General features: G+C 37.0%; 1 protein-coding gene and 1 pseudogene across 12 annotated transcripts in view; both read left to right on the forward strand.

Moving 5' to 3' along the window:
* Positions 1 to 14579, forward strand: part of KCTD20 (potassium channel tetramerization domain containing 20) — a 53565-nt gene that overhangs the window by 17747 nt on the left and 21239 nt on the right. The window contains exon 2 of one of the 12 annotated variants that reach the window (XM_081520259.1): positions 1093 to 1186. The exons of 8 other annotated variants lie outside the window; for them this stretch is intronic. The gene's annotated coding sequence lies outside the window, so the exon portion shown is untranslated. Of the gene's footprint in view, positions 1 to 1065; positions 1187 to 1576; positions 2361 to 5536; positions 5718 to 14579 lie in introns of those variants that run through there. 3 more of the 12 variants (XM_081520264.1, XM_081520276.1, XM_081520261.1) reach the window with 3 other exon arrangements.
* Positions 1716 to 2364, forward strand: LOC145517550 (GTP-binding nuclear protein Ran pseudogene; annotated as a pseudogene).

The raw sequence follows: 14579 nt of genomic DNA on the forward strand, positions 1-14579 counted from the left end.
CATATAGTATTTATCTTTCTCTGTCAGACTTTTCACTTAGCATAATGCCCTCCGAGCCCATCCATGTTGTTGCAAATGGCAAAATTTTGTTTTTCATTTTTAGTTGAGTATTAGTCCATGGCATATATTTACTACCTCTTACTCCATTCATCTGTTGATTGACACTCAGGTTCCTTCCATATCTTAGCAACTGTAAATAATGCTGCTATGAACATTACGGTACATGTATCTTTTCCAATTAGTGATTTTGGTTTTTTTTTTTTCAGATGTATAGTCAGGAGTGAAATTGCTGGGTCACACAGTAGATCTGATTTTAGTTTTTGAGAAACTTCCATACTGTTTTCCATAGTGAGTGCACCAATTTACATTCCGACCAGTAGTGTAGGAAGATTCTCTTTTCTTCACATCCTTGCCAACATTTGTTTGTGTTCTTTTTGATGATAGCCGTTCTGAGAGGTGTGTGGTGATAACTCTTGTGGTTTTTATTTGTACTACTCTCAGAAATTTGATTCTGGAAATCAGTGATGGGTCCTGAGTCTGCATGTTAAGCAAGCGCACCCCCTTTCTTGGTCTGTTATTGGTGATCCAGGGAGGACTACGCTTAGAGAAACAGCAAGATAGCCTGGCCTAAGAATTTTTAGAACTGGCAACTTCCTTATCCTTTTGTTGATTTTTATTCTCCTTTGCCCCCTAACCAATCATAAGACAAGAAGGTCTGAGTCTTTAGAAGGAAACTAAAGAGTGCTTTCTTAGACTCTGCCATCAGGGTGAGTGAGTGAAAGTCACTCAGTTGTGTCTGACTCTGCGACCCCATGGACTGTACAGTCCATGGAATTCTCCAGGCCAGAATACTGGAGTGGGTAGCTGTTCTCTTCTCCAGGGGATCTTTCCAACCCAGGGATCAAACCCAGGTCTCCCTAATTTCAGGCGGTTTCTTTACTGTCTGAGCTACCAGGACATTGGGGTAGGAAATACATATTCTAATGCCTTAGAGATGTGTGCTGTGTGCTAAGTTGCTTCAGTCATGTCCAACTCTTTGTGACCCGATGGGCCGTAACCCACCAGGCTCCTTTTGTTCATGGGATTCTCCAGGCAAGAATACTGGAATGGGTTGCCATGTCCTCCTCCAGGGGATCTTCCCACCCAGGGATCGAACCTGCTTCTCTGACGTCTCCTGCATTGGCAGGTAGGTTCTTGACCACTAGCCCCACATGGGAAGCCTGCCTTGGAGATAGTCTGCCTATTAATTTGTCCTTTTATCTTTCTGGGGCCTGCTTCCAGTATCATCAGCTCATTAGAAATGCCATTAGGCTAAATCTCCCCCATCCCAACTAATTTCAGTCTTCTTCCCTTTAGAACCAGGACAGCTAATGCTGTGTAATTCCCATGGCCTTGAGCTCAGATTTCCTGTTATGTAGCAGTACCAGTAGCATTTATGAGGGCTTTCAGTTCATCTGAACATTAATTCAGTCATCAGATAGCCCGGCAATGCCTATTTTGTAGTAGGCCATTTTAGCAACAACATCACAAAGATGTCACAGAGTTGGGGGCGGGAGCCGTGGGGCTGGGGCAGGGGCGGGTGTTGGGGGGTCCAGGCAGCGGCCGGCAGTGGCCACGAGGAGGCGGTTTAGCGAGTCCTCTGGGCGGAGAGCTCTCCTCTCTTCGCTGCGGCGGAGGCCGTGAGGGCGCCGGGACGCACGCTGCCTAACATCGCAATGGCTGCCCAAGGAGAACCCCAAGTTCAGTTCAAACTTGTTTTGGTTGGTGATGGTGGTACTGGAAAAACTACATTCGTGAAGCGTCATCTGACGTGAATTTGAGAAGAAGTATGTAGCTGCCTTGGGTGTTGAGGTCCATCCTCTTGTGTTGCATACCAACAGAGGACCTATTAAGTTCAGTGTGTAGGATACAGCTGGTCAGGAGAAATTTGGTGGACTGAGAGATGGCTATTATATACAAGCTCAGTGTGCCGTTATAATGTTTGACGTAACATCGAGAGTTACTTACAAGAATGTGCCTAACTGGCATAGAGATCTGGTACGAGTGTGTGAGAACATCCCAATTGTGTTGTGTGGCAACAAAGTGGATATTAAGGACAGAAACGTTAAGGCAAAGTCAATTGTCTTCCACTGAAAGAAGAATCTTCAGTACTATGACATTTCTGCCAAAAGTAACTATAACTTTGAAAAGCCCTTCCTCTGGCTTGCTAGAAAACTGATTGGAGACCCTCACCTGGAGTTTGTCGCCATGCCTGCTCTTGCCCCACCAGAGGTGGTCATGGACCCAGCCTTGGCAGCACAGTACGAGCACGATTTAGAGGTTGCTCAGACAACTGCTCTCCCGGATGAAGATGATGGCCTGTGAGAGAGTGAAGCTGGGGCTCAGCGTCAGAAGTCTAGTTTTATAGGCAACTGTCCTGTGATGTCAGTGGTGCAGCGTGTTTGCCACTTTATTATATAGCTAAGCAGAATGTGTGCTTAATCTTTGGATGCTGGAGGAGATGGATGGGCTTTGGAGTGAATGTGGCAGTTTAAAAAAAAAAAAAAAACCTTCATTTTTTGGACGTGCATATTTAGGTGTTTTGGAACACAGTTGTTTTCTCGAGTTTCAAATATAAGAGTGCTATAGTCACATGACAAAAAAAAAAATAGATATCACAGAGTTGCATTGCTCCCTTGAGACAAATATTAAGGCTGGATAACCTGCTGCCAAAAGCTTTTTCTGTTTCTTAGTGCTTCAAATATTAATAGATTTGTAGGGATGAGGTTAGAGTTAGACTATATGTTTTTGACATTTTTTTTTGTCTTTGGTTTCTTGTTAGTGTCTCACATTTCTTACTAACCTATTTCTGTTGATTCACAAAATACTGTTGTCTTTCCTTCTATAACCCTGGGCTTCCTGATTATTGCGTCTTCCTCTACCCCTGAATCTGTACCTGCCTACTCCTCCTTGGCTAACTGGAGTAAAAAGTGTAGGGAAATTGTTGGAATGCTGAATGATTTCTAGTTGGAAGACCCAGAGTCATGGAACTATGAGGCTTAGAGATATAAGGGAACCTATTATAAATTTATATGGTGCAGTCCTCTTGCTTTTTTCCCCCCGCCTCTTGTCTTTTTTTTTTTTGCCTTTTGCCTTTTAAGATGAGGAATCTAAGAGATGAGATGGCAGAGTGAGGACTAGCCCAGTGTTCTTCCCACTAAAGCATCTCAAGAAAAATGCTTCAAAAATGGAAAAGGTTTAGAGAAATTCAGTTATAAGTAGATGAAGAAAACTGAGACTTTCACATGAATACAAAAGCAGTATTTGGAAAAATGGAGATGGAAAGAGAGTGTGTTCTAACCACATAAATCAGGAAGAGTGGGAATACTAAAATAAGGAATTCTGAATCTTGAAATAATGAGCAAATAGTTATCTTGTAATCCCAAGAAATGTTATAAAGTTGGTATTTCTTTTTATTCAAGTAAATGTTAAGATAAGTACATTGAACTTTTATTAAATGTTGGATGTTTGAGCAAAGTCCAGAATCTTTTGAACTTGCCATGTAACTATACTGTAGTCCTTACCCAAATTATTAGGTATCTCTGTTGGAGATAGAAGGTAAGACTGATCTAACTGCTAATCTGATTCCATATACCTCTTATGAGAAATGAGGTTATTGGAATAGTATATGCATTTCTGGAATAGTAGGAAGGAAAGAAGTACAGATGAAAGAAGAGAACCCCATGCTATTTTTTCTTAGAGTCCCCAGAGTAGACGTTTTTGGATTGTTCTTGTATATTCATGACAGTAGAATTAGAAATAGTGAGGATTTGGGGCTTTACTGGCGGTCCAGTGGTTAAGACTCTTCACTTCCCCAGCAGGGGGTGAGGGTTTCATCCCTGGTGGGGAAACAAGATTCAGCTCACACCAGGGTGTGGCCAAAAAAAGAAAGAATAAGGACTTATTAATTAGTAGACGTTGTTATGTACCAGATTGATTAGTAGACATTGTTATGTATGTTATGTACCAGATTGATTAGCAGACATTGTTATGTACCAGATTAATTAGTAGATATTGTTTTGTACCAGACAGTTTGCTCAATGTGTCTACATTTCTCATTTAATTACTTCCATTTTATAGCCAACGAATCTAAGACATAAAGAGCTTCAGTTTGCCGAAAGTCATATACCTTGTAAGTGGCTGAGCCAGTGTTCAAGCTTAGACTGACTCCATCAATTAATATATATGCTCAGTGGTGCCCTCTTTATTCTTCACTGGGCAGTGGTTAAGAATGTGGGCTTTGGAGCCAGTTTTTCCTGGGTTTAAATCCTAGCTCTTTCATTTACTAGCTTGGATTTTCATCAGTTTCTTTCTCTGGAATAGAGGTTGTAATAGTAGCTACCTCAGAGGGTTATTAGGATTGAGTAAATTCATGTAAAATGCTTTGATCTGCACCTGACTATTGTGAGTTCTCAGGAGATGCTGACTGTTAATTGGTTTTTTTAAAAAAATTTAAGATACTCTTGATATTTTCTTTAGATTTAGATCATCCTTTTGAGTGTTGAAATGTTAAGACTTTTATAGTGTAGATATAAATTAAACTTGATCTCTTTTCTTACTGTAACATGGAGGCTAAAATTTTTACTAAAATCTTACTAAAATTTTGGAAAGCACTGGGGTGTAGTAGAAAGATCTGTGACATGATTTGGTTAAGGTTACTAGAGAAAGTTCAACTTTCTTAGAATAAAACAACTAATGATCTATACTTCTATAGGAAGGCCACGGTATATACCTTAAAACCATAAAAGATTCCTTCAGTGTATTTGCCTTAAATCTCTTGGTGGGAAAGGATAAAATTTTAATTTTTGCAGTTAGGTCTGTGTATTAGTTTGCTGGGTCTGCTATAACAAAGTACCACAAACTGTGTGGCTTAAACAATAGAATTTCCGGAGGCTGGAAACTCAAGTTCAAGATGTTGGTGGGGTTGGTTTCTTCTTAGGACTTGCTCCTTTGCTTGTAGGTGGCTGCTTTCTCCCTGTGTCTTCACATGGTCTGTCTTCCCTCTGTGCCTCTCTTGTCCTCATCTCTGCTTAAAAGGACACCAGTTGTATTGGATTAGGGCCCACTAATGACTTTATTTAATCTTGAAAAGTGAGTGTTAGTCACTCAGTCGTGTCCACTCTTTTAAAGAGCCACCACCTCTTTTAATCCACATTCTGAGGATTTAGGGTAACAGACTTCAACATACGAATTTTGAGGGAAACACGATTTAATTTAGCTCATAACAGTCTGTTTAGGGAATTAAATGCTGGGTAATTTAAATGCCAGGTAATCTGTCCCTGGTGGCTCAGTCAGTAAAGAATCTGCCTGCAGTGCAGGAGACCTGGGTTTGATCCCTGGGTGGGGGAGAAGGGAATGGCAACCCACTCCAGTATTCTTGCCTGGAGAATTCCATGGAGAATTCCAGAGGAACCTGGTGGGCTATAGTCCATGGGGTCACAAACAGTTGGACATGACTGAGCAACTCACACAATCTGAACATTCTGTTGTCCTTATCAGTGAGCACCCCCCACCTTGGGACTTGAACATCATGCTCTATCCTGTGCCTGCCCACCTGTCCTACCTTCCACCCGTTCCTTAGAACTTGCTGTTGAGTACCCTAAGAAGCATATCACGCCTCCACATTAGGTCCTTGTGTTGGATTTAAAGCTGTCAAGATTATTCTGTTATCCTATTGAGTAAGCTGCTTGAGAAACTATTTCATGTATTTAACCTAAATTCCTAATTTGTTTGGTATTCCTAATATTTCTTCTTGAATCTAGATGGAAAAAATGTCAAGATCTCTTAAGTAGTGATATGTCACTTTCTTCTTAAAACTTTAGAAAATTTAAAGTATTCTAGGATTTTAAAAAACTTCCACCATTTTCTTGAAGAGTTCCCTGTTTTTAGAACATTTTCCTTTTTTCTCGTTTTAAAAGTAGTTAACACATTCATTTTAGAGACTTTGGCATATTCAGTTAAACAGTTTTTTAAAAATCACATATGATAAGCCTGTAGTTAAGGGAGAATATTAATATTTTTAATCTTTTTCTATGACTAGATTGTTTCAACTTGCCTTTTTAAAATCTAGTTTATCAATACTATTTCATGCTATTTTAGTTATTATAAAAAAATTTTTAGTCTTTCCTCATGTGATGAATTATATTAATATTTAGAATGTTAAGCCAACCTTTGTGATAATGTATTACCCTGTTTTATGTATCTGGGTTTGATTTTTTTTTTTTTTTTAATGCTTTGTATAGGATTTTTGTGCTTATGAGAAAAAGTGGTCCATAATGCTTTTTGGTAATGTCCTAGTGAAGTTTGAGTCAGTGTTGTATGTTGGCCTCAGAAAATGAATTGGGATTGTATGCTCTCTTTTCCTGTTCTCTGGAAGAGTTTATATTGATAAGATTGATATAATTTCTTCCATTAAAGATGTGGAAGAATTGTCTAGTCAAGCCACTTGGTCCCGGAATTTTCTCTAAAGGATGGTTTTAATTGTGGATTATGGTTCTATGTACTATTCATGTACCATCAAAATAATCTGTATCATCTATTTGTATATAAATACAGGCACACATACATTAAGCTATTTGTTGAAGGGTGTTAGTGTATACCACGTGGAGACTGGACTAGGACTAGGAAGGGCAGGCGAGTTGAAGCAGCATTCCAGGCAAATTTCTTCTTCTTCAGAGAACCTCAGTTCTGCTCTTAAAGTCTCGGAATTAGTTGGATCAGGCTCACCCACATTATCTAGGATAATCTTCCTTATTTAACCTAAAATGATTAAATATGTTAATCATATCTACCAAAAAACTTTACAGTAACACCTAGATTAGCGTTTGGTTGAACAACTAGGACTGTAGCCTGTGGGTTGACGTATAAAACTGACCATCCCAGCTCCTCCACCGTCTCAGCTCTCTTGCTAGTTGTCTGATGCCTTCAAACAGATGTGGGGTTTTTGTTTTTGTTTTTTTGGTTTCACCCAGCCCATTCTGATGGATGCATTATTCTAGGGGATAGGACTTACCAGTGCATGGAAGTCATGGTGGGAGCAGGGAGGAAGGCAGACTTCAACTTGGCACAAAGGAAAAAAAAAATTTTCCCCCCAAGCATTAGTGGCCAACAATAGGGTGAGCTAATAAGCAAGAGATTTCTTTATTTTCGATTATTTTTAGTTAAACTAGACTGAAATAATAGTGTTTTTGTAGTCCTAGATGGAAGGTGATTTGGACCCCAGATTTTTTTGAGATTTATGATTGTGGGGGTAAAATTGGGAGCCCATCATCAGGTGACCAGAATTTTAAAAAACAAACACCTAACTATCATTTTCTGTCACCATTATTTTATAAAAGAAAAGACATTTAATATCAAAAATGAAGTAAAACTTAGTTTAGGTACCAAGAAAGCATTAAACTAACATCTGCCATAATTCTTTAGTTCACATTTTAATATTTTTTAAATCAGGCTATGTCTTAAAATCATGTATGTATTAATATGATAGTACTTTCTTGAAACACTGTTATTAGATTGATGTCTTAGTCAATGTCAGTTGTCTTAGAATTGGGATAATAATTGTGTTTGTATGTTTATATGCATGTGTTACATTATCTCCATTACCCTCATTTTTGCTATGTCAGTGAAAACTTTCAACACTGATTAATACTGGTCCTTGAACCATCTTCTGACACAGTGACTGTGGATTGTCTCCAGAATTTTCAACATTTGTTCTATTGCTACAATACTGCTTCATAGATCGTCCTGCTCAAGAACTCAACCTTTCTTATCAAATGGCCTACTATATTGAATAATACATTTATTTTTATTTATTTATTTTTTTAAAATATGTATTTATTTATTTGGTGTTAGTTGTGGCATGCTTGCAAACTCTTAGTTGCAACATGTGGGATACAGTTCCCTGACCAGGGATCAAACCCAGGCCCCTGGCAGTGGGAGCACAGAGTCTTAGCCACTAGACCACCTGAATAATACATTTAAAATTTAAAAAATTGTACTCCCTTGTACTGTTTAATACGTCATTGCTAATAGTATAGCTCTTGGAAATTTCCTGGAAATTTGCCATTAAGTAATCTTAACGTCAGTGTCTCTTCCTGTTATATACCTTGGATTGTTCCTAGCTTAAAGTTGTCATTAGAATGAGCATAACTAGTTGAATCCATCAAAAGATAGAAGCACTCTGTCTGGAAATTACAGAATTTGATCTACTCTGTTTTTAGGTAATAACATTGAGAGTTATAGCAGAATTAAGTAAGGTCTTAAATTGAACTTGGGAACTCAAGATTGTAAAATCAACCGCTATCTGGAGTTAATTGATTTAGAGGTTGTCTCAAACCAACAATTTAAACAGAAAAGGTGCTAGGAGTGTTCATTACTGGCACAGAAAGGTCATATGTCTTGGCTCCAGATCTTTGGCTTGAAATCATATCTCCAAACTTGGGAAACTTAACATAGAATTCATGAAGTAAAACAGAAGTAAATCTCCGATAGGGAGAGATAACACAGCTTAAGGGTAAACATGCATTTGACTCTGAAGCCAGAAGCCTATGTTTGAAGCCTGGCTGTACTATTTATTAGCTGTGCGACTGTGAGAACTTTTCTTAACTTCTTTATTCCTCAGTTTCCTCATCTGTAAGTGAGGATAATAATAGCGGCTACTTCATAAAGGTTTTTTGTTGTTTTTGTTAGTATTAAGTTAAATAACATTTATAAAGTACTTAGAATAGTATGTAGCAAATGATATATGTTAACATCAACAAAGGTTAGTCCATCTAGACTTAAGATGGATTGTTTGTGGTAATTTGGCATATTGAATCTCAACTGATTAATTAGTGATTCTAATGTAAAATGTGTTCTTGAGTAATTGGGTTTAGATTTGGTTATTTAAGGATGTAAGAAAACTTTGCATCTTGAAAGGGGTTGCAGTATTTAAAAACTTCTTCAGATAAATTAAACTAATGAATCTAAGGATTTACTGAAGGTTTTTTTAGTACTTTAAGATTGGCTTGGTAGGCAGTTCAAGTACTAAAACAAAAAAAGAATTTGTTAAAAGATAAGTTTCATTAAAAATGTATTGAAATATCAAACTTAGGATACTGGGGATTCAACTGTATTTGTCTCTTTTTTGTCTTATTTTGTATTTTAAACTGAGTAGTGAGTAAAAAAGTTATTCTCTTAATCTTTGTTTAATAGTTCTTTTAATTAGGTGATTTGATAAAGTTGTAAAGGAAATTGTTTAAAGGCCTTTAGACAGTAACAAATTGAATGTAAGATCTTTAAGTCTTAATTTAAATTCAAGTAACTGTAATATAGTCTCTTCTGGCACAAAAGCTGTTTTGGGACCTAAGTTTATTGACAGAAAGCTTATAAGAGCAGTAAGTTAGGAATGTCAAATAGAGAAGACAGGGAAATATATCTAGGCAGTTATAATCTTGTCACTACTGTCCTTGTGCTTTTATCTGCCAGTCTGGCCTCTGCTAGCAATTCATACACGAAAATGAAGGAGGGGCTGTGGCCTCAGGCGCTCTGCCTTTCTCTCCTGCACCTCCTAGGTACTACCCTTCTTGCTGTCAACCCACGGAGATCCTTTCACGCGTAGACAGTTCCAGGAACCTCTTACTCTACTTGTCCACCTGTGGTTATATTTATTTTAAAGCAACATGTTGAATATGAAACTTCTCTATGTAAAAACTTCACCTACAAGACAAAGTCCTTAACTCTATTTTACTTTATAATTCAAGGCCTCTGTAAACGAGCTGCAACTTGTTTTCCAGCCTGTGCTCCCCTAGGGCTGTCCTATACAGCCGTCTAAGTTGTGTGTTATATAGCCCCTTAAATGACGGTGTGCATGGGGTTCCCTGGAGTTGTGTGGTATGATGGCTACTCTGTTTTCTCCCACCCTTTTGTATTAATCCTTCACTCTAACCTGGCTGGTCTACCCCTCCACTCCCTTCTTATAGTAATAAAGCGCCTTTTCACTCTTTTCTGTTATACATCATTCACCCTGTTTTATGCCCTTTCCTTTAATAGGTAGAACTTTGGTTAACATCTAAGAGTGGAGTATTAAACAGCCATTAAAAGAATGAGGAAGATTTCCAGTCACTCCTTTGGGGTGAATTTGAGATATATTGTTAAGAAAAATAGCAAAGTACAGAACTGGATATGGTATTCCATCTTTTGTATGAGAAACAGAAGAATTAAGAATTTATATGTATATACACACATTATCTATAAAGAGAAACATGAAGGATAAACAAATTAATAAAACTAGTTATGTGTAGGGAATAGATAGGAAAATACTGGAGGGGAAGGGAGAGAGATCTCTGAGCATTCCTTTTTTGTAACACTAACTTTTGAACCATGTACCTGTTTTACATAATCAAAAATTAAAATAATGAAAAACAAGCTATAATTGAGTGATTAAAAAACAAAAATGAACCTAAATTACAGGACATACAGAATAAAATAATATAACTAAAAATAAAACATAGTGTGCTGACTATACATCCCTAGTGAAATGTAATAGGACAAAAAGAATTAGCCCCCAAAAGACACTTCAACTTAGTAGGTTTAAATGTTAGTAACATTAATGTTATAGTTTTAAAACTGAATTATGAACCAAGATTTTCGTTGTGAGAAAAGATATAGTACTAATATAAAATAAGAAAAACCATAATGTCGAATTTGAGGTGAAAATATCGGTATAAACTCTGTGTTTTAAAACATCTCCAGGTTTGCTTCTAAACCATTTCAGTAGACTGTGACGCCCCAATAGATACGGCACCTGGTGTTCAGATCCTGATTTATAAGTGCTTTGTCCACTAAAAAGAACAAAGGCTTCTGGAGAATTGGCTGATTTTAAGTCAGGGTCAGAGATGGTGAAAGGTGAGCTTAGAAAACTTATATAGGAAGTAGCCTCAAAAAAACCAATAGAATTGTGTTTAAATGACAGATGAAGGCTTGAAGGGAATCCCACTAGCCATACCTGGGACAATTTGAACCCATAATTGGAGAAGTTAAAAAAAAGATGGTAATGGATCATTTTAATACATTAGATTAAAACAAATCTTTGAGTTCATAATTATACTTCAAAAGGAAGATAAAGGGAGAGTGAAGTAGTAGTTCTACTTAACAGAAGAATGCTAGACAGTAAATGTAGGAAGAATGTTAAAATTAAAAAGTCATCATGTTGTAGTCCCAAGTGTATTAATAATTGGTTTGGACAAGAATCATCAATAGATGCTGGAACCACTGGGTGAAAAGTTATTGGGAGATAGGATATCAGGTCTCTCTTTACAACAGAAAGACCTGTTGTCACCACTTTAACCACGTAATCAGACATTCCCTGTAGTGGGGTAGCCTGGCAATATGTGCCTCTGAGATGATGGCAGTTTGAAGGACACAACTATATTCTTGTTTAAAAAAAATTTAACTTGTATCTCATCACATGGAAACAATGAGATGGATGTTAGAACTGACCTAGACTTTTTAATTTAAAATTATTTTTATTTTTATTGATGTATTAGTTGATTTATAATACTTTATTAGTGTACAGCAAAGTGATTCAAGTATATTTTTTCAGATTATTTTCCATTGTAATTATTATCAGCTATTGAATGTAGTTATGTGTTATATAGTGAATCCTTGTTGCTTATCTATTTTATGTATAGTAGTTTGTATTTGTTAACCCCATTCTCCTAATTTGTCACCCCTCCTCTTTCCACTTCGATAACCAAAGTTTGTTTTCCATGTCTGGCAGTCTGTTTCTGTTTGTATATACGTTCATTTGTATTATTTTTCAGATTCCACATGTAAGTGGTATCATAATTGTCTTTCTCTGACTTAGTATGAAATTATCTAGGTCTGTCCTCCATGTTGCTGCAGGTGGCAATATTTCATTCTTTTTTATGGCTGAGTAGTACTCGTGTGTGTGTGTGTGTGTGTGCGTGCGTGTGTATCTGTATCTATATATCACATTTTCTTAAACCAGTCATCTGTTAATGGGCCCTTGGGTTGTTTTCTTGTCTTTGCTATTGTACATAGTGCTGCTATGAACACTGGGGTACGTGTATGTTTTTGAATTAGTGTTTTTGCCTTTTCTGGATATGTGCTCCGGTGTGGGATTGCTAGATCATATGATAACTTTATTTCTAGTTTAAGGAGCCCCCATACTCCATACTGTTTTTTTGTAGTTGGCTGTGCTAATTTATATTCCCACCAACAGTGTAGGAGGGTTCCCTTCTCTGACCTAGACTTTTTTTTAAAAGTCAATTTCATGTAAAACAACAGTCCCCCAAATTGTGAGGGTAGGGACAGCAGGGTGCAGAATATGAAAGATTCAGAACAGCCAAATGTAAGGAATGAGCCTTGATTGAATTATGGATCCCAAAAAAAGATTATGCAGGAAAATATTAGGCCAGTTGAGTAAATTTGATTATTGGTTATATATTAGTATTATACAAATGTTCATTTTCTTAGATGTGAGAGCAATACTGCTGTGTGTTTAAGAGAATGTTCTCATTCTTATAATGTGCTTGCTAAAGTAACTTGGATAAAGTGTTGTAATGTTAACTTTTTTTTTTTTTCCTGTCGCTCAGTCGTGTCCGACTCTTTGCGACCCCATGGACTGTAGCCTACCAGGCTCCTCCGTCCATGGGATTCTCCAGGCAAGAATACTGGAGTGGGTTGCCATTTCCTTCTCCGTAATGTTAACTTTTAAGTGATTCAGAAAAACTTGTGTGGTGGGGGAGCAGATGATCATTGGTAAATCTGAAGGCTATGTAAGATTTTACTGGTTATAATGATTTTTTCAACTTTCTGTAGATTTGAAAAGAGGAGAAAATCTTTGCTTCAGAGCCCAGCTCAGATTTTATCTCATATGAAGAGTTCCTTTTCCCAACCACACTGTCTAGAGGTGATTTTCTCTCCAGCTTTTGTGTTTATTTTATAATCCCCAAACCTGAGTGCCACATAAGAGCTGCCTAAGACGTTGACTTTTTTATTTTTAATTACAAATTCCAGGCTCATTGTAAGAATAGGCCTGAGAATCTGGAACCACTGGTTTGAACCACCTGTTCTGTATTTATTACGTAAAGTTGCTTGTCTTTTTCATACATCCCCACCTACTCAGTGGGAGCTTAGGGCCAACCCTGGAGAAGGTTACTCAGTCCTTTGGGTTGCTCGGTGCTGCGTGCCTTCCACACAGTAGGGGTTTGGTGAATATATGCTGACTGTACTATATATGTTGGGACTAATTTGTTGATAATCTGAAGAGACTGCCAGAAACTTCTCCATGGTTTTAAGAGATATAAGAAAAAAGAAACCTAGCTGATAAAAGCACTTAGTCAGTACAAAAGGTCCATTAGAAAGATGTATAGTTTTTAGTTCTAAAACTACAGATTTGGTTTATAGAAATAACATGTTTGTTACCAGAAAATGTTTGGAATTAAGAGTTAACAGTGCTATCATAGTTGAGTTTTATTACCTCTGCAAATGGATATATGAGGACTCTAGTACTCGATCTCGATAAAAATAGAGAGATATAGTTTGTTTCCTTCTACATTTATTGATATGATTGACACATGGCACTGTATGTGTTTAAGATGTACAGCATAATGTGACTTACATACATAATGATATGACAGTAGGTTTAGTGAACATAAATCTCATATAGAAACATTACAAAAATAGAAAAAAGAGTTTTTTCCCTTGTGATAAGAACTCTTAGGATTTACTCCTTTAACAACCTTCATAGGTAAGGTAAAGAAAGCAGTTAATTATCTGTATCATGTTGTACATCTCCAGTACTTATTTATCTTATAACTGGAAATGTGTACCTTTTTTTTTTAATGCTACGATGATTTTTTTAAATTGGATAATTGAGAATTTTTGGTATTGGAATTGAGATAATGAATGAAGGTTGAGGTTAGGTGTTAATGCAGGAAAGAAGAAACAATTAGAGATTTAAAAACTAAGGTCTTTGAAGATTTTTATAGGCTTGAAGCTGGTTTTGAGTATATAAAAAGTAATAATGGCTAACTTTTTTTTTTTTTTTAGTGTTTACACATGCCATAGATTCCTTTAGCTGAAGTATTCATAATCCCTAAAACAGTTCTTCCAAGTAGATATTGATGTATAGATGAGAAAATTGAGTCGCAAAGAAGTTTGTCATATGCCTAGATTCACACAACTAGTATGTGGTGGAATCAAGAACCAGACCAGGCAGTGTGGGTTACAAAGCACCTGCTGGTAAATACGGGAAGCAGGATAGCTTATGACTAAATGTAGCTTCCCTTAATTTGAGACTTCATGAGGAAATGGGAGAACATTTCATAGCATTAGTTCTTTGAAAAAGAAAAAAAAAAAAAAGAGTCAGGGGAAGGGAATTGATCTTTACCAGGGATTAATTATACAGTTGCTTAGACCCATAGGAAGAGTATATAAAAAAGGCAGGTGTATGAACCTTGACCAGTATTCAAGAAAAGCAATATCATGTGAAGTTATTTTCTTGCACAGAAAAGTATTCTAGTATAGCTGCAATA

This window comes from Giraffa tippelskirchi, chromosome 8 (genome assembly GCF_054371585.1).
Source record: "Giraffa tippelskirchi isolate mGirTip1 chromosome 8, T2T-mGirTip1v1.2.pri, whole genome shotgun sequence".
Taxonomy (NCBI): domain Eukaryota; kingdom Metazoa; phylum Chordata; class Mammalia; order Artiodactyla; family Giraffidae; genus Giraffa; species Giraffa tippelskirchi.